At 42.3% G+C, this 22,127-nt stretch overlaps 1 pseudogene; it reads left to right on the top strand.

The window, feature by feature from the left end:
- Positions 1-1,088: 1,088 nt before the first annotated feature.
- On the top strand, positions 1,089-18,966 carry LOC129484757 (APRG1 tumor suppressor candidate-like; annotated as a pseudogene).
- Positions 18,967-22,127: the final 3,161 nt, after the last annotated feature.

Raw genomic sequence — 22,127 nt, 5'->3', positions numbered from 1 at the left:
GTGTCCTCAGCTCCTAAATAGTGTTTGACAATTTCTAAATAATGAATGAATGAATGAATGAGTACACTATAGTGGGCATTCACTGGATGTGTCCCCAGCATCCATTTCCTTTTTGTAATTATCCCTTTCCCTTTTTTCCCTTGGGATGCTACCTCTCCCCATTTCTCAGCCTGTGGCTTTGCTTGGGATTGGACTGACGTCTAGTTACTGGGTGTGGACTACCTCCCCAGCCCCTACCCTAAAGACTTAATATAATCAACCTTTCTTACTCACCTCCCCTTCCCCACCATGGTGATCTGTTTAGGAATGGACACATGACCCATTTGTGACCAATGAGAGTGAATTTCAGGGTTTATTCTCTCTTTCTCTATAGTGATGTGAGGTCTGGAACAGCTGCAGCCATTTTGCCACCATGGAAAACCTGGGACATCCGAACTGACTCCATGAAGCCCAAAGAGAAAGCTAGTAAGAAGGCAGAGAGAAGAGGAAGAGAGGCTTGGTCTTTGTAAACATCTTTTGGAGCTGCTGGATCAAGTATCACTTGAAGGTAGAGCTAAATCTGCACTTTAAATTTACATATCCAATAAAAAGTTCTTTATGCTGTAAGCCAGTTTGAGGTGGATTTCCTATCACTTATGGCTAAAAGAACCCTTGCTTATTCTATACCTAACTCACAGCCTTGTTGTGAGGTTTAAATAAAATAGCACTTAGTAAAGCAAGGTACACAAATAATACTCAATGAATGGTAAGCAATATTGTTATGATACATTTATTTTTACAGCGTTATGTGACCTTTTTATTCTGTACTCCAACATTGGCATGTTTCTGTTATTCTTTTCAGTATTATTTAATTTATTCCCCGAAGGAGAGCGGCTAAGAGTATTGCCCAGCCACAGGCTCTCAACCACCACCCCGAGCCTCAGATTCTCCTCACACAGCCACAGCTGTACCACATGGCCCACGCGGTATGGTTCTCATTCCTCTGACATCTAATTTTCACTTTTTGGCAATATTTGTCTCATCAAGCTTTACACATAAATATTTTCAGCAAAGTGCTCCAAATGCCTTTTTCAGAAATCTGAATCCACATGAAAACAATGGCAACAAGAAAAAGGTGTAAACTTCCCAGAACAGGCCCAGAATTTGAAAATGTGATAAAGAGGTTATTGTGCGCCCAAACTTTTCACACAAGAATTGGAGGAGATTTAACACATGCAATAATAAACAGAGGAAGGCTGGCTAATGCAGAGCAGATGGGCCTGCTGGGCAGTGCTCAGCATTTCAACATCTTTCCCCCTGTACCTTTGGACTCAAGGTGATTGCATGCTGGTGTCTTTAGCTAAAAATAAAGTTAATGCCTTTAGGGCAATCATAAATATGGCTGCTTCAGTTTCTGGGGTGATTGGTGGTCTAAAGTTTTCAAGAACCTACTATGTAAAAGGCATTTGACATTCACTAATTTAATCCCAACCACTACTCCATTTTGAAGGAAAAAAATGAAGGCTCTGAAAGTGTAAATCACTTACTGAAGGGCACACGGCCAGGATGACAGTTGAGCCAGGATTATATGTCATGGCTCTGCAAACTGGGGCAATAGGTGAGCAGGGAAAAGAGTCATGGCTAAATAAAATTGAGACATACCGATACACACACACACACACACACATTTACACAGTAACAGCCTTATTAAGGTATAACTAATGTACAATAAGGCGTACATATTTAAAGGATATTATTTGATAAGTTTTGACATATGTCTGTACCTGGGAAACCATCACTACAATCATGATGTTGAGCATATCTAATACTCTCAAAAGTTTCCTCTTGCCTTTTGTAATTCCTTTCTGCCGTCCCACCTGTCCCTCCCACTCCAGATCCCAGACAACCATTGATTTGCTTTCTGTCACTATAGATTAGTTACATTTTCTAGAATTTTATATAAATGAAATAATACAATATGTACTATTTTTCTGTCTTCTTTCACTCAGCAAAATTATTTTGAGATTCATTCATGTTATTGCTTCTTTATTCCTTTATATTGTTGGGTAGTTATTCCATTGTATGAATATGCCACAATTTGTTTATCTATTCGTCTACATGTGGACATCTATAGATGTTTGCACTTTTGGGCTATTAAAAATCAAGTTGATGTGAATGTTTGTAGACAAGTCTCTGTATGACATGTATTTTCTTTTCTTTTGGATAAAAACCTAAGAATGAAATGACTAAATTATACTGTAGGTACATGTTTAACTTTTAAAGAAACCATTAAGCTGTTTTCCAAAGTGGTTGCACCATTTTACCTTCCTACCCGTAGTGCATGAGAGTTCCAGTTCCCCAACATCTTCACCAGTACTTGGTATGGTCAGTCTTTTTAATTTTTGTCATACTAATAGGCATGTAGTGGTATTAAGTCGCTCATGGTTTTAATTTGTATTTCTCTAATAACTGATAATGTTGAGTATATTTTCATGTTTTTGTTTGCCATCTATACATCTTCATTAGTTAAGTGTTTATTCATATCTTTTGCATATTTTTATTGAGTTGCTTCTTTTTCTTATCATTGAGTTTTGAGAGTTCTTTACATATTCTGAATATAAGTCTTTTAATAGATACATGTTTTGCAAACATTTTCACCAAGTCTAGGCTTGTATTTTTATTTTCTTAACAGTGTCTTTTGAAGAGCAGAAGATTTAAATTCTGGCTAAGTCCAATTTATATTATACATCACTTTAACTTCTGTTTTACATCTTAAAAATCTGGCCAGGTGTGGTGGGTCATGCCTGTAATCCCAGCACTTTGGGAGGCTGAGGCAAGTGGATGACTTGAGGTTAGGAGTTTAAGACCAGCCTGGCCAACATGGTGAAACCCCATCTCTACTAAAAATATAAAAATTAGTTGGGCGTGGTGGCAGGTGCCTGTAATCCCAGGTACCCGGGAGGCTGAGGCATGAGACTCGCTTGAACCTAGGAGGCGGAGGTTGCAGTGAGTCAAGATCATGCCACTGTACTCAAGCCTGAGCGACAGCATGAGGCTTCATCTCTAAATAAATAAATAAATAAAAATCTGAAAAAATAAAAATCTTAGTTACATTCTGAAAGTTTCCTTGGCTTGATTTTACAACTCACACATTTTCTCTTTGGCAGTCCATTCTATTACTACTCAGCTTATATGTTGAATGTTTTAAATTATCAAATTTTAAATTAACTTCCCAAATAGAAATTATTCATGGCTGGCTGCAGCAGCTCATGCTTGCAGTCCCAGCACTTTGGGAGGCTGAGGCAGGCAAATTGCTTGAGCCCAGGAGTTCATGATCAGCCTGGGCAACATTGCAAAGCCCCGTGTCTGCAAAAAATACAAAAATTATCTGGGTGTGATCATGCATACCTGTAGTCCCAGCTACTTGGGAGGCTGAAGCAGGAGAGTTACTTGAGCCATGGAGGTTGAGGCTTCAGTGAGCTGTGATCACATCAATGTTCTCTAGCCTAGGTGACAGAGTGAGACCCTGTTTTAATAAATAAATAAATAATCATTCACAATGTTTGCATATGGTAATCTTACCTCTCCCTGATAATTTAATTATTCAGCCCAGCTCAGCTATCAGCTCTATTTCCTCAGGTGCAAGTTCTGCATTTGGTAAGAGGATGATGTCTGTTGCACAGAGATAGATTTCCACAATTGCTTAGTGAGTCTTAACTGAAGAATGATCTTTGTTTTGGGGGATCCCTGTTAGCCTGTCTTTGGTTGTTTATTGCAGTCTACCTCCAGGAGACAGGGTGAGAGTCAGACATAGAGCAGCCAGGGAGGCATTTCATGGGGAGGGAGCTCCTCATTCTTTCTTGATGTCACCAGTCCCCTGGAACACTATTTTAGCTCTGGGTCCTAAAGGCTCATACTCCTGGCTCCTACGTGGGGGCAGACACCTCTATTGCTCTGTTGCTACTTAGTCCAAAGGGCAATGTTGACCTCACAGTTGCTACTTTGGTGCCCCAGCTCATTTCCCTTCAGGTATGCAGAGCTACTACTGCTCCCAGGCTCTTCTATCTCAAGGCTTTTTGATTTTTGTTTTTTGGAGATGGAGTCTCACTCTGTTGCTGCTGGAGTGCAGTGGCGTGATTTCAGCTCACTACAACCTCTGCCTCCCAGGTTCAAGTGATTCTCCTGCCTCAGCCTCCCAAGTAGCTGTGATTACAGGCACCCATCACCACATCCGGCTAATTTTTGTATTGTTAGTAGAGACAGGGTTTCACCATGTTGGCCAGGCTGGTCTTGAACTCCTGGCCTCAGGTGATCTGCCCACCTTAGCCTCCCAGAGTGCTGAGGTTACAGGCATGAGCCACTGCGCCTGGTTACATGACCAGTTTTAGACAATGAGTTTTGAGAACTTATGATGTGTATAGTTTTAGGACTGAACTTTTACTTGATGATGTGAGACCTTCAATGTGAGACCTTCAATGGGTCAATGAAATAATTCAAAGGGAAATTTAAAAATTTCTTAAGGCAAATGAAAATGGAAACACAGCATACCAAAACTTAAAATGGTAGGGTTTTGAGTAAGTAGAAGAGTATAAAGAAGAAAAGAATGTTGATCCTAGAAATATTCTATCTGAAGTAGAAGTTGCATATTCCTGGACTTCAAATTTGCAACCATAGAGGAGGATATATAATCATGACACATGTTTTGGCTCAACTGTGAGCAATAATCCTGAAGCCATAATAAAATTAACACTATTTATTGGTTTTCAGTATTTACGATTGAGCCAAAATCAGAACTATAGTGATAGCATAAAATGCAAATGTCATTAAAATTGATTATATAAAAGTAAAAGTAGAATAAGAGAAGTTTTCTTAGTATCTTAATCTTTTAAATTGGTGGGCCAAGAGATTGCAAAACTTGATGAAACGAGAAATAGCTGTTTATTCCTTAAAATTGCAGAGGTCATCAGTAGAGCAATGCTTCTCCAAGTGTGATCCCTGAGCCAGCAGCATCAACCTGTCTTGGGATCTTGTGAGAAATGAAAACCCAGACCAAATGAATCAGAAGCTCATCAGGTGGGCCCCAGCAATCCATGTTTTGTTTTGTTTTGTTTTGTTTTTGAGACGGAGTCTCAGTCTGTTGCCCAGGTTGGAGTGCAGTGGTGTGATCTTGGCTCACTGCAGCCTCCACCCCCCTGAGTTCAAGTGATTCTCCTGCCTCAGCCTCCTGAGTAGCTGGGATTACAGGCGTGTCGTACCATGCCCAGCTAATTTTTGTATTTTCAGTAGAGACGGGGTTTCACCATGTTGGCTAGGCTGGTCTTGAACTTCTGACCTCAAGTGATCCACCACATTGGCTTCCCAAAGTGCTGGGATTACAGGTGTGAGCCTCCATGCCTGGCCTACTTCAAGGCTTTGAGTATTCTTGGAGCCACCTCCCATCTCCCATTTTTATGCAAGAGTGTTCACCCACATGAGCCTCAGTATAGGGATCCTTTTAAACTCTGATTTGACTGCCTTCCATATTTCAGGGAATTTTCAAGATTTCTTATTCATAAGGAAACTCCTTCTAGTTTCCTAACATTGTCATGGATCAAAACCACATTTGTCTCATTTCTAGAGACCTGTGTTGGGAGGGGCCTTGGGCTCAGGTCCTCCAACATGAACAGAATCTGTAGGCAATATTTGCATCTGTAGAAGAATCTCTTGGTATTTGAAGTCCCCATGTGTGCAGACCTTATACGCTATATGTTGTCATAAAAGTTTGGTTTGCTACTTTGATGCTTGCATTTTCTTTGGAAAAGCAGCGGGGGGTCCACCTGCGGAGGGGACAGTATAACCATTTTTAGAAATGAAAATCTGAACATTCTCTCCCCTATTAAAAACCTTTCAGTGGCTCCTGTTGCCCTTCAGATGAAGCTTCAACTTGCTTTACAGGCCCCCCAAGCTCCATTTCCCACCATTTGTTCACCTCCTCTCTTGCTGTCTCTATTCCAGCTTCAGGTAATTTTTTCCCCTAGTTCTACAAAAGGGCCCTGCTCTCCTACCCTTGAACATCCTGTTTTTTCTAAACAGAACACTCGCCTTTCTCTCCCTGCTTCCTTTCCTCTGATTCATCCTTCTGATCTTGGATTAAAGGTTCCTTTCTCAGTGGGCTCAGATACCTCTGGGGTCCTGACTCACATCCACAGAGCCTCACCTCTGATTCCAGTTGCGGCCGTGGCTGCTGTACTTAGTGGACCACTCTGAGTCATGCTATCCACTCTGTGGAAGGTTCTGATGGGATCTGCCCCCACACCCACAATTGTGACCTTGTTAATGGGTCCTTATTTGCCTGTTCCTCCTTCCCTTGCCCTCCTGAGTGTCTTGCTTCCTGGGATCAGATCCCAGATGAACCATCTATACCTGATTCCTTGTCTTAGGCTCTACTTTCAGGGTGTGGGAGGAACTCAAGCTAAGCCATTTATAGTCTGGATTAGAGCCCTGTGGTTTTCCAGGGGGCAAAAATGCTAATTTTAGATCTGGAAAGAAGATCTCAGTGAACCCTACACCAGGTAGCAACTATCTGGTAGGAGGTGCACAATTTCATTTGGATCCTAGGAAAAATCCAAGCTTTCTTTCTCATTTCTGGACATCCTAGTGCTTCTTCTAATCTCTGTTATGTTGAGGCAGCCCAGAGTAGTGGGAAGAACATGGAATTTGGAATGGGTCTTCAGATTCTGGCTCAGTTATACTCCTGCTGTGTAGTCTAGCAGAAGTCATTTAAAATTTCTGAGGCTATTCCTTCATTTGCCAATAGGAGATAAACCAACAGATGCTCTTGTGACTCAAAGGATCTCCACCAGGACAGGATGCTGCACAAAAGAGTGGTTACTTAGACAGCCGGGGCATGCATTTCTTCATCATGTAAATGAAGGGCTTACCTTAGGAGACTGCTAAGGTACCTCCTGCTGTTAACATTCTAAAGAGACAGTTCTTTCCAAACTTAATGGTAGGATACAGGCAATATCTGTCTTGCTTGTCATAGAATACTGGTACATAACATGCCCAGGAGTCAGGCTGCTTGGGTTGAATCCGGTTCTTATAGCTGCATGAGCTTAGCCAGGTTTCCAAACCTCATTGTATCTTAATTCCCTCATCTCTTAAATGGGGGTGATAAGAGCACTTACCATAGTGCTGTTGAGAGGACTATGCAAGGTCACAGATGCACAGCACTTATTTGATGTGGTGGATTAAAGATGGTGCAAATCCTTTGCTACTCTTCCCCTTGAGAGTTAGAGTCTAGCTCTCCTCTCCTTGGGTCTGGACCAGCCTGGGTGGCTTGACTGGTGAGTAGAGTAAAGCAGAAATGACATTCTGGGACTTCTGAAGCTGGGTCCTAAGAAACCTCACAGCTTTCACCCAGGTGTCTTGGCACATGGTCTCTGGGAGCCCTACCCCACCACGTAAGAAGTCTGACTCACCTGAGAGCACCATATGGGAAAGGCCCCGTGTGGGTGCCATGATCAACAGTCTCAGCAGAGCCCAGCCATTCAGCCATTCCCTCCAAGGTACCATACATGTGAATGAGGCTGGCTTAGGCCCTCCAAAAAAGCCCAGCTACCAGCTGGCTACCAGTGAGTAACCTCAGCTGATGCCACATGAAACAGAACTGAATTGCCCAGCCAAGCCCTGCCCACATTACTGCCCACAGAAGTGTAAGATATAATAAAGTAGGACTGAGGTGGGAGGATTGCTTGAGCCCAGAAGTTCTAGTCCAGCCTGAGCAGTGCAGCAAGAGTTTCTCTCTAAAAATAAATAAATAAATAAAATAAATAAATAAATAAATAAATAAATAAATAAATAAATAATATTAAAGTAGCTGTTTTGAGCCACTGAGTTCTGGGGCAGTTTGTTATGCAGCAATAGATAACTGAAACACTTGGCATATAATAAATGCTTAATAGATACAGGTCAGAGCATTTTGATGTCAAATTTCATTACCCATGATCAATATGTAAGAGTATCCAAGTTTGAGAGATTACTGCCCTGATCCCACCTTCTATGACTTCCTCTGTCTCTACCCCTGGGATTCTCCTAGCAATGCTGGGACTTATTTTTCCATCTGGTGCATAGTGTGCCTTCATCTACTAAAAACCTCATAAGTCCTTGTTAACCATCTGCCTTCTGCATAAAGGACACCACACCAAACAGCCCCTTGACTGTTTTTTTTTAAGACAGAGTCTTGCTCTGTCACCCAGGCTGGAGTGCAGTGGTGTGATCATAGCTCACTGCAGCCTTGACCTCCTGGGCTCAAGTAATCCTCTCACCTCAGCCTCCTGTGTAGCTGGAACCATGGGCATGTGCCACCATGCCTAGCTAATTGTTTAATTTTTTGTAGATGTGCGATCTCACTGTGTTGCCCAAGCTGGTCTTGAATGCCTGGGCTCAAGCAATCCTCTTGCCTTGGCCTCCCAAAATGCTGGAATTATAGGTGTGAGCCGCCATACCTGGCCCAAACCATTTCTAATTCTACCTCTGCCATCATCTCCATGGATAACCTTGGATCTACCTTCTGGCCCCATTTCTCCATTTTTATTTTTATTTTTATTTTATTTTATTTATTTAGTTTTTCAAAATGGGGTCTCACTCTGTCACCCAGGCTGGAGGGCTGTGGCATGATCTCAGCTCACTGCAACTTCTGCTTCCCAGGTTCAAGTGATTCTCCTGCCTCAGCCTTCTGAATAGCTGGGATTACAGACACACACCACCGTGCCTGGCTAATTTTTGTATTTTTGGTAGAGTGGAGTTTCGCTATGTGGGCCAGGCTGGTCTTCAACTCGTGGCCACAAGTGATCTGCCCACCTTGGCCTCCCAAACTGCTGGGATCACAGACGTGAGCCACTGTGCCCATTCTCCATTTTAAAATAAAGGTAGAAGTGGACACTTTCCAGGGGCACATCCTGTTTCTGATGTAGGTACATAGCATGTTTCCCCTACTTCACCCTCTGCTCCTTTGCAACCTTCAGCTTTTTAGTATTTCTTTTCTTTCTTCATCCATTGTTTTTATCTCTTTTCCCCCATTGTTTAAGCTTTTCCCCCACTGGTAAGCCCAATGTCACTTGCATAAAGAAAAACTCTTCCTTGATCTCATATAAACCTCCAATCACCATCTGATTTATCCTCATTTCTTACTTCCACCATGCTGCCCTTTAACTGGCAAACTCTTTTTTTTTTAAATTATACTTTAAGTTCTAGGGTACATGTGCACAACGTGCAGGTTTGTTACATAGGTATACTTGTGCCATGTTGGTTTGCTGCACCCATCGACTTGTCATTTACATTAGGTATTTCTCCTAATGCTATCCCTCCCCCAGCCCCCCACCCCCCAGCAGGCCCCAGTGTGTGATGTTCCCTGCCCTGTGTCCATGTGTTGTCATTGTTCAACTCCCACATATGAGTGAGAACATGTGGTGTTTGGTTTTCTGTCCTTGTGATAGTTTGCTGAGAATGATAGTTTCCAGCTTTATCCACGTCCCTGCAAAGGACATGAACTCATCCTTTTTTATGGCTGCATAGTATTCCATGGTGTATATATGCCATATTTTCTTAATCCAGTCTATCATTGATGGACATTTGGGTTGGTTCCAAGTCTTTGCTATTGTGAATAGTGCTGCAATAGACATACCTGTCCATGTGTCTTTTTAGTAGCATGATTTATAATCCTTTGAGTATATACCCAGTAATGAAATCGCTGAGTCAAATGGTAATTCTGGTTCTAGATCCTTGAGGAATCACCACACTGTCTTCCACAATGGTTGAACTAATTTACACTCCCACCAACAGTGTAAAAGTGTTCCCATTTCTCTAGATCCTCTCCAGCATCTGTTGTTTCCTGACTTTTTAATGATCGCCATTCTAACTGACATGAGATGGTATCTCATTGTGGTTTTGATTTGCATTTATCTGATGACCAGTGATGATGAGCATTTTTTCATATGTCTGTTGGCTGCATCGATGTCTTGTTTGAGAAGTGTCTGTTCATATCCTTTGCCCACTTTTGGATGGGGTTGTTTGTTTTTTTTCTTGTACATTTGTTTAAGTTCTTTGTAGATTCTGGATATTAGCCCTTTGTCAGATGGGTAGATTGCAAAAATTTTCTCCCATTCTGTAGGTTGCCTGTTCATTCTGATTATAGTTTTTTTTTTTTTGCTGTGCAGAAGCTCTTTAGTTTAATTAGATCCCATTTGACAATTTCGGCTTTTGTTGCCATTGCTTTTGGTGTTTTAGTCATGAAGTCTTTGCCCATGCCTATGTCCTGAATGGTATTTCCTACATTTTCTTCTAGGGTTTTTATGGTTTTAGGTCTTACATTTAAGTCTTTAATCCATCTTGAGTTAATTTTTGTATAAGATGTAAGGAAGGGATCCAGTTTCAGCTTTCTACATATGGCTAGCCACGTTTCCCAACACCATTTATTAAATAGGGAATCCTTTCCCCATTGCTTGTTTTTAACAGGTTTGTCAAAGAGCAGATGGTTGTAGATATGCGGCATTATTTCTGAGGGCTCTGTTCTGTTCCGTTGGTCTATATCTCTGTTTTGGTACCAGTACCATGCTCTTTTGGTTACTGTAGGCTTGTAGTATAGTTTGAAGTCAGGTAGCATGATGCCTCCAGCTTTGTTCTTTTGGCTTAGGATTGACTTGGCAATGTGGGCTCTTTTTTGGTTCCATATGAACTTTAAAGTCATGTTTTCCAATTCTGTGAAGAAAGTCATTGGTAGCTTGATGGGGATGGCATTGAATCTGTAAATTACCTTGGGCAGTATGGCCATTTTCATGATATTGATTCTTCCTACCCATGAGCATGGAATGTTCTTCCATTTGTTTGTGTCCTCTTTTATTGCACTGAGCAGTGGTTTGTAGTTCTCCTTGAAGAGGGCCTTCACATCCCTTGTAAGTTGGATTCCTAGGTATTTTATTCTCTTTATAGCAATTGTGAATGGGAGTTCACTCATGATTCGGTTCTCTGTTTGTCTCTTGTTGGTGTATAGGAATGTTTGTGATTTTTGCACATTGATTTTGTATCCTGAGACTTTGCTGAAGTTGCTTACCAGCTTAAGGAGATTTGGGGCTGAGACAGTGAGGTTTTCTAAATATACAATCATGTCATTTGCAAACAGAGACAATTTGACTTCCTCTTTTCCCAGTTGAATATCCTTTATTTCTTTCTCTTGCCTGATTGCCCTGGCCAGAACTTCCAATACTACATTGAATAGGAGTGGTGAGCAAGGGCATCCTTGTCTTGTGCCAGTTTTCAAAGGGAGTGCTTCCAGTTTTTGCCCACTCAGTATGATATTGGCTGTGGGTTTGTCATAAATAGCTGTTATTATTTTGAGATATGTTCCATCAATACCTAGTTTATTGAGAGTTTTTAGTATGAAGGGCTGTTGAATTTGGTCAAAGGCCTTTTCTGCATCTATTGAGACAATCACGTGGTTTTTGTCATTGGTTCTGTTTATGTGATGGATTACGTTTATTGATTTGCATATGTTGAACCAGCCTTGCATCCTAGGGATGAAGCTGACTTAATCGTGGTGGATAAGCTTTTTGATGTGTGTCTGGATTCGGTTTGCCAGTATTTTATTAAGGATTTTTGCATCAATGTTCATCAGGGATATTAGCCTAAAATTTTCTTTTTTTGTTGTGTCTCTGCCAGGCTTTGGTATCAGGATGGTGCTGGCCTTACAAAATGAGTTAGGGAGGGTTCCCTCTTCTTCTGTTGATTGGAATAGCTTCAGAAGGACTGGTACCAGCTCCTCCTTGTACCTCTGGCAGAATTTGGCTGTGAATCCATCTGGTCCTAGACGTTTTTTGGTTGGTAGGCTATTAATTATTGCCTCAATTTCAGAACCTGTTACTGGTCTATTCAGAGATTCAGCTTCTTCCTGGTTTAGTCTTGGGAGGGTGTATGTGTCCAGGAATGTATCCATTTCTTCTAGATTTTCTAGTTTATTTGCATAGAGGTGTTTATAGTATTCTCTGATGGTAGTTTGTATTTCTGTGGGATCGGTGGTGATATCCCCTTTATCATTTTTTATTGTGTCTATTTGATTTTTCTCTCTTTTCTTCTTTATTAGTCTTGCTAGCGGTCTATTTTGTTTATCTTTTCAAAAAATCAGCTCCTGGATTCATTGATTTTTTGAAGAGTTTTTTTGTGACTCTATCTCCTTCAGTTCTGCTCTGATTTTAGTTATTTCTTGCTTTCTGCTAGCTTTTGAATTTGTTTGCTCTTGCTTCTCTAGTTTTTTTAATTGTGATGTTAGGGTGTTTTAGATCTTTCCTGCTTTCTCTTGTGGGCATTTAGTGCTATACATTTCCCTCTACACACTGCTTTAGCTGTGTCCCAGAGATTCTGGTATGTTGTGTCTGTGTTTTCATTGGTTTCAAAGAACATCTTTATTTCTGCCTTCACTTCGTTATTTACCCAGTGGTCATTCAGGAGCAGGTTGTCCAGTTTCCATGTAGTTGTGCAGTTTTGAGGGAGTTTCTTAATCCTGAGTTCTAGTTTGATTGCACTGTGGTATGAGAGACAGTTTGTTGTGATTTCTCTTCTTTTGCATTTGCTGAGGAGTGTTTTACTTCCAATTATGTGGTCAATTTTAGAATAAGTGTGATGTGGTACTCAGAAGAATGTATATTCTGTTGATTTGGGGTGGAGAGTTCTGTAGATGTCTATTAGGTCCACTTGGTGCAGAGTTGAGTTCAAGTCCTGGATATCCTTGTTAACCTTCTGTCTCGTTGATCTGTCTAATATTTACAGTGGGGTGTTAAAAATCTCCCATTATTATTGTGCAGGAGGCTAAGTCTCTTTGTAGGTCTCTAAAGCCTTGCTTTATGAATCCAGGTGCTCCTGTATTGGGTGCATTTTTATTTAGGATAGTTAGCTCTTCTTGTTGAATTGATCATTTTACCATTATGTAATGGCCTTCTTTGTCTCTTTTGATCTTTGTTGGTTTAAAGTCTGTTTTATCAGAGACTAGGATTGCAACCCCTGCTTTTTTTTGCTTTCCATTTGCATGGTAGATCTTCCTCCATCCCTTTATTTTGAGCCTATGTGTGTCTTTGCACGTGAGATGGGTCTCCTGAATACAGCACACCAATTGGTCTTGACTCTTTATCCAATTTGCCAGTCTGTGTTTCTTAATTGGGGCATTTGGCCCATTTACATTTAAGGTTAATATTGTTATGTGTGAATTCGATCCTGTCATTATGATGTTAGCTGGTTATTTTGCCCATTAATTGATGCAGTTTCTTCATAGCATCAATGGTCTTTACAATTTGGCATGTTTTTGCAGTGTCTGGTACCAGTTGTTCCTTTCCATGTTTAGTTCTTCCTTCCATAACTCTTGTAAGGCAGGCCTGTTGGTGACAAAATCTCTCAGTTTGTCTGTAAAGGATTTTATTTCTCCTTCACTTATGAAGCTTAGTTTGGCTGGATATGAAATTCTGGGTTGAAAATTCTTTTCTTTAAGAATGTTGAATATTGGCCCCCACTCTCTTCTAGCTTGTAGGGTTTCTGCCAAGAGATCTGCTGTTAGTCTGATGGGCTTCCCTTTGTGGGTAACCCGACCTTTCTCTCTGGCTGCCCTTAACATTTTTTCCTTCATTTCAACCTTGGTGAATCTCACAATTATGTCTTGGAGTTGCTCTTCTCGAGGAGTATCTGTGGGTGTTCTCTGTATTTCCTGAATTTGAATATTGGCCTGCCTTGCTAGGTTGGGGAAGTTCTCCTGGATAATATCCTGAAGAGTGTTTTCCAACTTGGTTTCATTCTCCTTGTCACTTTCAGGAACATCAATTAAATGTAGATTTGGTCTTTTCACATAGTCCCATATTTCTTGGAGGTTTCGTTTGTTTCTTTTCACTCTTTTTTCTCTACTATTGTCTTCTCGCTTTATTTCATTAATTTGATCTTCAATCACTGATATCCTTTCTTTCACTTGATTGAATCGGCTGTTGAAGCTTGCTCACGTGTCAGGAAGTTCTCATGCTGTGGTTTTCAGCTCCATTGGGTCATTTAAGGTCTCTACACTGTTTATTCTAGTTAGCCATTTGTCTAACCTTTTTTCAAGGTTTTTAGCTTCCTTGCAATGGGTTAGAACATGCTCCTTTAGCTCGGAGAAGTTTGTTATCACTGACTTTCTGAAGCCTACTTCTGTCAACTTGTCAAACTCATTCTTTGACCAGTTTTGTTCCATTGCTCCTGAGGAGCTGTGATCCTTTGGAAGAGAAGAAGTGCTTTGGTTTTTGGAATTTTCAGCTTTTCTGCTCTGTTTTCTCTCCATCTTTGTGGTTTTATCTACCTTTGGTCTTCAATATTGGTTACCTACAGATGGGGTTTTGGTGTGGATGTGCTTTTTGTTGATGTTGATGCTATTTCTTTCTGTTTGTTAGTTTTCCTTCTAACAGTCGGGCCCCTCAGCTGCAGGTCTATTGGAGTTTGCTGGAGGTCTGCTCCAGACCCTGTCTGCCTGGGTATCACCAGCGGAGGCTGCAGAACAGCAAATATTGCTGCCTGATCCTTCTTCTGGAAGCTTTGTCCCAGAGGGGCCCCCTACCTGTATGAGGTGTCTGTCGGCCCCTACTGGGAGGTGTCTCCCAGTCAGGCTACCCAGGGGTCAGGGACCCACTTGAGCAAGCAGTCTGTCTGTTCTCAGAGCTCGAATGCCATGCTGGGAGAACTACTGCTCTCTTCAGAGCTGTCAGACAGGGATGTCTAGGTCTGCTGAAGCTTTCTGCTGCCTTTTGTTCTGACATGCCCTGCCCACAGAGGTGGAATCTAGAGAGGCAGTAGACCTTGCTGAGCTGCAGTGGCCTCCTCCCAGTTCAAGTTTCCTGGCCTCTTTGGTTACACTGTGAGCACAAAACCACCTACTTAAGCCTTAACAATGGCGACACCCTGCCCCTCGCCAAGCTGCAGCATTGCAGGTTGATCTCAGACTGCTGTGCTAGCAATGAGCAAGGCTCTGTGGGCATGGGACCCACCAAGCTAGGCACGGGAGGGAATTTCCTGGTTCTGCCGGTTGTGAAGACCATGGGAAAAGCGCAGTATTTGAGCAGGAGTGTACTGTTCCTCCAGGTACAGACTGTCACGGCTTCCCTTGGCTAGGAAAGGGAAATCCCCCGACCCTTTGCACTTCCTGGGTGAGGCAAAGCCCTGCCCTGCTTCGGCTCACCCTCTGTGGGCTGCACCCACTGTCCAACCAGTCCCAATGAGATGAACCAGATACCTCAGTTGGAAATGCGGAAATCACCCATCTTCTGCGTTGATCTTGCTGGGAGCTGCAGACCAGAGCTGTTCCTATCTGGCCATCTTAGAAGCCTCCCTAACTGGCAAACTCTTACCCTTCAGTGCTCAGGTGAGATGTTGCCACTTCAAGGAAGTCTTTTTTTTTTTTTTTTGAGACAGAGTCTCACTCTCTCGCCCAGACTGGAGTGCAGTGGCCCGATCTCAGCTCATCACAACCTCCACCTCCCAGGCTCAAGCAATTCCCCTGCCTCAGCCTCCTGAGTATCTGGGATTACAGGCATGCACCACCATGTCTTGCTAATTTTTGTATTTTTAGTAAAGATGGGGTTTCACCATGTTGGCCAGGCTGGTCTTGAACTTCTGACCTCAAATGATCCACCTGCCTCGGCCTCCCAAAGTGCTGGGATTACAGGTGTGAGCCATCGCACCCAGCCCAAGGAAGTCTTTAGAGACCTCCTCCCACCCTACACAGTACCCTTCCTCCGTAGTCTTACGGCACTCTTACTGATCCTCTCCCCCATTTCAACCCCTTTCATACTGTGATTAACTGGTTAATCATCAGCTTCCCTTGCTAGACTGCCCTCTGCAAGGGCATGCCATATTCATTACAATAGATCAAGCAGTTAGCCCTCTTGGGTACTGGCACATAGATCTCTGCAACTCTCCTTCCTCATTGGCTGACAACAACAAAAACAACAATAACATCTTCTGATACTAACACCACCACCATTGGTTAAAGCTTTCTATATGCCAGGAATTGTTCTAGTCACATTACTTGAATCTTGCCAATAACTCTATGAGTAGATATTCTTTTTTTTTATTATTATACTTTAAGTTTTGGGGTACATGTGCACAACGTGCAGGTTTGTTACATATGTATACATGTGCCATGTTGGTGTGCTGCACCCATTAACTCATCATATGAGTAGGTATTCTTATCCCCATCCTGCCGTTGAGGAAACAGTCTTGGAGAGGTTAAGTAAGTTGTTTTGTTTTGTTTTGTTTTTACTACCAGTCAATATTGGAGCTGAGGTTCAAACTCAGGAAGCTGACTCCTGGGTCATTGAAGCCCTTTTGGGAAATATTTCACCTCTGCTATTGGCTTTGGGCTTTGAAACACGTTGTCCTTTATTGTTTTTTAAAACGAATGAGCTTTGTATGTGCAATTTGCCCTGCTTCCCTATGTTGTCTTTCCTAAATGTGACTGTTGGTGTCTTGGTGGCCTAGAAGTGCCTCCAGCTCCCCACATGGATGTCCTGGGTTCAAAATACATCTTCTTTATTATACCAAACACACTATCCCTCCTTATCACCTTTGCTCATGAAAGACACCCACAGCACCCTACAGTGAAAAATTAGCACTGCAGGGGGGAAAGGTGTATTCCAGGCGGTCGTACGGCATCATAGCAGATCATGCATTCCTGAAGTTTCGGTTCTCATGGCTTCATAGATGGAGAGCTGAGGCTCCTGATGGGGATGACCCCGTCTGAATCAGAGAGCTGTAATGGAATACGGCAAAAGGAGACATTCCATTACAAAGTCAAACCATGGTAAACAACCATGGTTTGTTTACCAAAGGAAATAGAAGAAAGAAAGAAAGGAAAGAAATGAAAAGACAAAAAACAATTATATACAGAAGAAGGATGGCAAGTTGCTGGAACACAAACAGTTTGCCTACATCTTAAAATTCTGGAACAAAGATGTGGCCACGTTTCTTGAGTCTTTTATAGGAACTTTAGACTAGTATTTCTTGAGTTCAGCATCCACAGGCAACTGAATGGTTGTTAGGTGGGCAAGAAGACAGCCAATTTTAGGTACACATTTCAAAAGACTTATCAAATTTTTAGAAATAAAAATAAAGCATAATATCTTAAACTTATTGATCATTTTCATATCAGTAATGGGAAAATATTATTTGAAGTTAATCATTTACAAGTTCTAAATCTGGGTCTATTGGATACATCTGTTTCACAACGTCATTTTTAAGTGTTTTTCACACTTTTTATTTCTGTAGATCCTAATTCGTAATTACAGGTGATTGCAAATGACAACAAGTGTTTGGTGGCTATCTAAAATTATTCTGAGTATTTAGATAGAAGAGGACCCCAAAATTATGTTGTGATTTCATACAAAACACTAAGTGTTTGCCAGATGCTAAGTTGACAAACATACTTTATTCAGAGTATTGGATGGTTCAACTCTGGAGATAGCAGCAAATGGATTCTGTTGTGGTTTGAACTAAATCAACTTGCTTAGGCTGGAGTTATGTTTCCCGGAATCCCCTTCTCTGAGTGGTTTCAAGTTAGAATTGGTCCAGAGAATAATTTGCACAACATTTGGAAGGTAGAAGTGAAGCAGCCACCATTACTCTCTGAAGATTGTCAGGGTTGGATATGACAGACAGATGCAGAGGTGCTGGCAGGTTCCATTTATCCTTGCTGTCCTCCTCTCTGTGGCCAGGTATTCCTCCTGGCTGATGACCTTGTTGATCTGCAGTGGTCCTGGCCCATCACAAGATGCATGGGGACTGTAATTAATTTATCATTGCATCTCCAGTGTATGGTGCAGATCCTGTCTTATCAGTGTCTTAATTGGTCATTGAATAAACACATGTGCATGGTTTTATATGCATTGATTTTTGGCTACTCAGCATTGGGAAATAATAATACAATTTTCTGGAGAATCATCCCTGTCCCACATTTAGTCAATGTATGTTGGGTAAGGTTTATTTCACGCCTAGCTCCACTGACCACATGAGTTCAGCCAGGCCAATCAAGTTATTACATTCACTTGGCTACAGTGATTGGCTTGGGGATGGAACATGACTCAGCCCAAGCCAATAAGATGTGGTGAGTCTTTTGCTGTGACTGTCACAACAGAGGCACATGACCTTTTCTGCTGGACCTGAACCTGGGAGGATACAGGCCTGACTCTGTTGGCAGCCATTTTGACGCCACACTGAGCCTGAGAATGAAGCCAACATTGTGAATAGCAAAGTAATGAGAAGAAACAAGACTGGGTTCTGATAATATTTGAGCCCCCTGGACTGAGCTGTGCCTGAAGTCAGTATCCCCTGGATTTCAATTATGTGAACCAATAACCACCCTCCCCCTTATTTTTTCCCCTCAAACCACTATGGAGTGGGATTTCTGTGATGTGGAGCATAAACTCTCCACTCACACTGAATAGTTTTCAATTTCCCTTTAGGAGCAAAACGCCTTTTTCAAATGAGTGTTGACACAGAACCCCACTACACAGCAAGGTTAATAGCAGAGCTCATGAGGACCAGGATCTGCTCTCTTGCCCTCCATCCCCCAAGTTCTGAAGCAGTTCCTGATGCCTCTGTGGAATGCTGGTCTTGGCAGAACACAGTTAGAAAACCATTAATTTAGCCCATGTCTGTTATTTTAAAGGTAAGAAAACTGAAGTTCAGAAAAGGGAGGGGACTGACTCAATCCCAGCTGCTGGCAGATCTGGGACTGCAAACCAGCCTTCCATTGCTCCACGCAGGTGTCTCTTCTCATGTGGAATCACAGCATTGGATAGACTGAAAAGAGGAAGAGGTTGCAATGGAGCAGCACACCTGGTGTGTGGGGATACCTGGAAAACAGAATTAGGAGAGCCCTAGGTCAGCATTGCTCTGGCACTGGCTGGGCTGGGGGCTATCCTGATTCTAGAACTATCTTGGTTCCTGGGATAGAAATGTCCCCAGAGTGGAGAAGTTCAGTTCAATCCAACATCCTTATATTGCAATGAGGATAAAGACCACAGACCCTATGGCCTGTATGACCCTGCTGCCCATTTCTGGGAACCCATTCCTACAAAAATGACAATATGTGTGTGCAAACAGCAACAATGACAAACATACCCTGGGATGCTTTTCCTGTGTGGCTTGTTATAGTAAGATAGCGGCTACAGCTTATATATCATCAACAGAGGACTGGCTAAATGATAGCACTTCATTCTGCAGAATCTTTTGCTGTAGTCAAAAAGAACAAGTTAGATCTATACGTATGAACATGGAAAGGTATCCATGACTTATATTAAGTAGAAAAATTAAGTTGCAGAATGATATTTATAGTATAATTTCATTCTTACAAAAAGCATTTTCTAAAACTGTGTGTGTAAAAGGGCTGGAAGGATACATCCACAGTCTTAATAGTGGTTACATCTGGGGAGGAGAGTTGGGGCTTGAGGCAGACTTTGGCCATTCAATTTGGATGGGGGCCAGAGACCCCCCCTCTCAGATCTGAGACTGCTGTACTTACATTCCAGCCTCCTTTGCAGCACAGGCCATGACAAAGAATCTGCTAAATCACCTTGGGTGGGAGGGGACAGGGCATTTCCTCTATCTGGCAGAGGGGGCTGCAAGGTCAAATTCCTGACAGAAGTGGTGCTGTTTCCTACTGTAGCATGCAGTGGTTATGTACTGTAGTGCTTAACGATGGCAGAGGCAGCTTCGAACACACCAGCACACTGGCCAACTTTGGGGTCTTACTCTTGGAAGCCTGGCCTAGAGCTTCCCTCTCACATTCTGTGAACCACCCCGTATCCTTCTAGTAAACTCTTCTGCTTCATTGTTTAGAGTCAGCTGAGTTAGAGGGACTTCTAATTATTTTATACATGTCATCTGATACCTAAATATATGTATACATTTTTTAACCAAACATATTTAAGAGGATACGGATGATCTCACCTAAAGGAGCATGCAGTGCATAGAGGTGTGTGCCCCTGCCCTGTTTTGTATTTTATTTTATTTTTTGAGATGGAGTCTTGCTTTGTTGCCCAGGCTGGAGTGCAGTGGTAGGCTCTAGGCTCACTGCAACTGCCTCCTGGGTTCAAGCAATTCTCCTGTCTCAGCCTCTTGAGTAGCTGGGATTACAGGTGCACACCACCATGCCCGGCTAATTTTTGTATTTTTAGTAGAGACGGGGTTTCACCATGTTGGCCAGGCTGGTGTCGAACTCCTGACCTCAGGTGATCCACCCACCTCGGACTCCCAAAGTGCTGGGACTACAAGTGTGAGCCACCACGCCTGGCTCCCTGCCCTGTTTTGAACCAGGGTTTTCATAAAAGAGGTGAATGTGCTGACCATTAAACAGCAACTACAGCAAACTTGGTTTGCAGTGAGATGTTTGCTCAGAAATGTTCTTTTCTTTTTAAATAAGCAATTTCCTGACCTGCAAGTTAGTCTTAGGCATGGCTCCCTCACCGGGAAAGTTGTGTCCTGTGCAGGCTGCACTTCCCACGGTCCCTGTGCATCTGCCTGGGCCTTCTTCCTCTTGGTTCTTGGGTAGACTGACTCTGTCCCCTGAAAGCCTGGTCCTCTGAGGAGACTGAAGTTTCCATGTCACACAGAGCCAGCAGATCTGGCCCTGGATGAAACTAGGGGACAGCTCCCGACGGCTGCTCAATTAGTGAGTTTCCTTTGTACTTCAACTTGGGTAAGCTGGGCTAATTAATAAATGGACTTGAGAATGACAAACTTTCATGGCCAAGGTCCAAAATGTCATGTTGGTGGAAGATGGCAAAAGTCTGGTGAGAGGGATGTCAGAAGTAAAAAGACTAGGTATCAGGAAATGAGGAATCAGGATAGCATTGTCCACAACTACTAAAGGTCCTTGTTGATTTATTTCTTTGCTTTTTCAATGACTTTTTGATATTTGAATTTCACACATCCCTGTCTTAGTTTGCATCCTACAGAAGCAGTACCTGAGACAAGGATTCAAGTGCAAGTGGCTTAATTGAGAAACAGTCATTCAGAGATCACCATTCAGGGACTGGAGAAGCAAGATAGGGAAGGAAGGAAGCCAATGGAGAGTATGTTATTGAGCAAGTTACCACTGTGGGCAATTGGAGCTCAATGCCTCTGGGGAACTCTGGGAGCCAGTGTAGAATATACAGCTCAGAGGTTTTTCATTGGAGCAAAGGGAGTCCTTGGTTGAGGGTTGCTCCAGGAAAGTGTTCATTCTCTAGCATTTCTGGCCTGCCACGTGTATGGGCAGAGAGGGCTCCAGTGGTCAGGAAGCCTTCCAACAAAGAGTCTTGGATGCTGGCTGTTGGAAGTCAGGCCACATGCACAGAAATATCACATGCTGTTGGCATCTGTGTGGGGACATCCACAGCATCTGCTACAAGTTTCTTTCCTTCTTTGCACAGCTCATGAAATTTGCCTGCCTTCTAATCAGTGCACAGAGACTGCAAGGTAAGCAAAGAGTTTCACTTGATCTTAGGTGATCATAGACAACTGATCTCATTTATATTCTGTTTAAGTATCCATGTTTATAGTCAAAATATATCAAATTGCTTAATATCCATACCACATACAGAATAAGATAACATACCTGGTTTTTTAAAAATAACTAAAGTGGCAAAATACATACTATTTTAACAGCATCCAAATTTGAGAGAGAGGTAAAAACATATTCTCTCTTATATAGTGAGATGGATGGAAACCAGAACAGAAAGCCCTGAACCCTTGGGGTTGCCCATGTAAGTACTGTGAGGGCCTACAGTGCACCGAGGGATTGGCTACTTGGTGTTGCCTATGGTCATTTGCCACCTTTGTGATGAGCCTCCAATTGGGACACCTGGCCATTAGGTCCTAGTTACTCAGGAAGCTAACCTGTTAGTCACTAAATTCACTGTACTGTAGTTTTCCTAGGGAAAAATAAGTGCTGATGCATGATGTATTGCAGTTATTTGAAAACATGCCTCAAGTTTTACATCCTCTGTATCTTAATCCCTTTGGGCTGCCACAACAAATTGCCACAGACCAGGTAGCTTAGAAACAGAAGAAATTTATATCTCTCAGTTCTGGAGGCTGGGAAGTCCAAGATCAAGGCGCTGACAGATTCAGTG

Source organism: Symphalangus syndactylus, chromosome 1 (assembly GCF_028878055.3).
Source record: "Symphalangus syndactylus isolate Jambi chromosome 1, NHGRI_mSymSyn1-v2.1_pri, whole genome shotgun sequence".
Lineage (NCBI taxonomy): Eukaryota > Metazoa > Chordata > Mammalia > Primates > Hylobatidae > Symphalangus > Symphalangus syndactylus.
The sequence above is the reverse complement of the archived record's forward strand: the minus strand, read 5'-3'. Positions and strand labels throughout refer to the sequence as shown.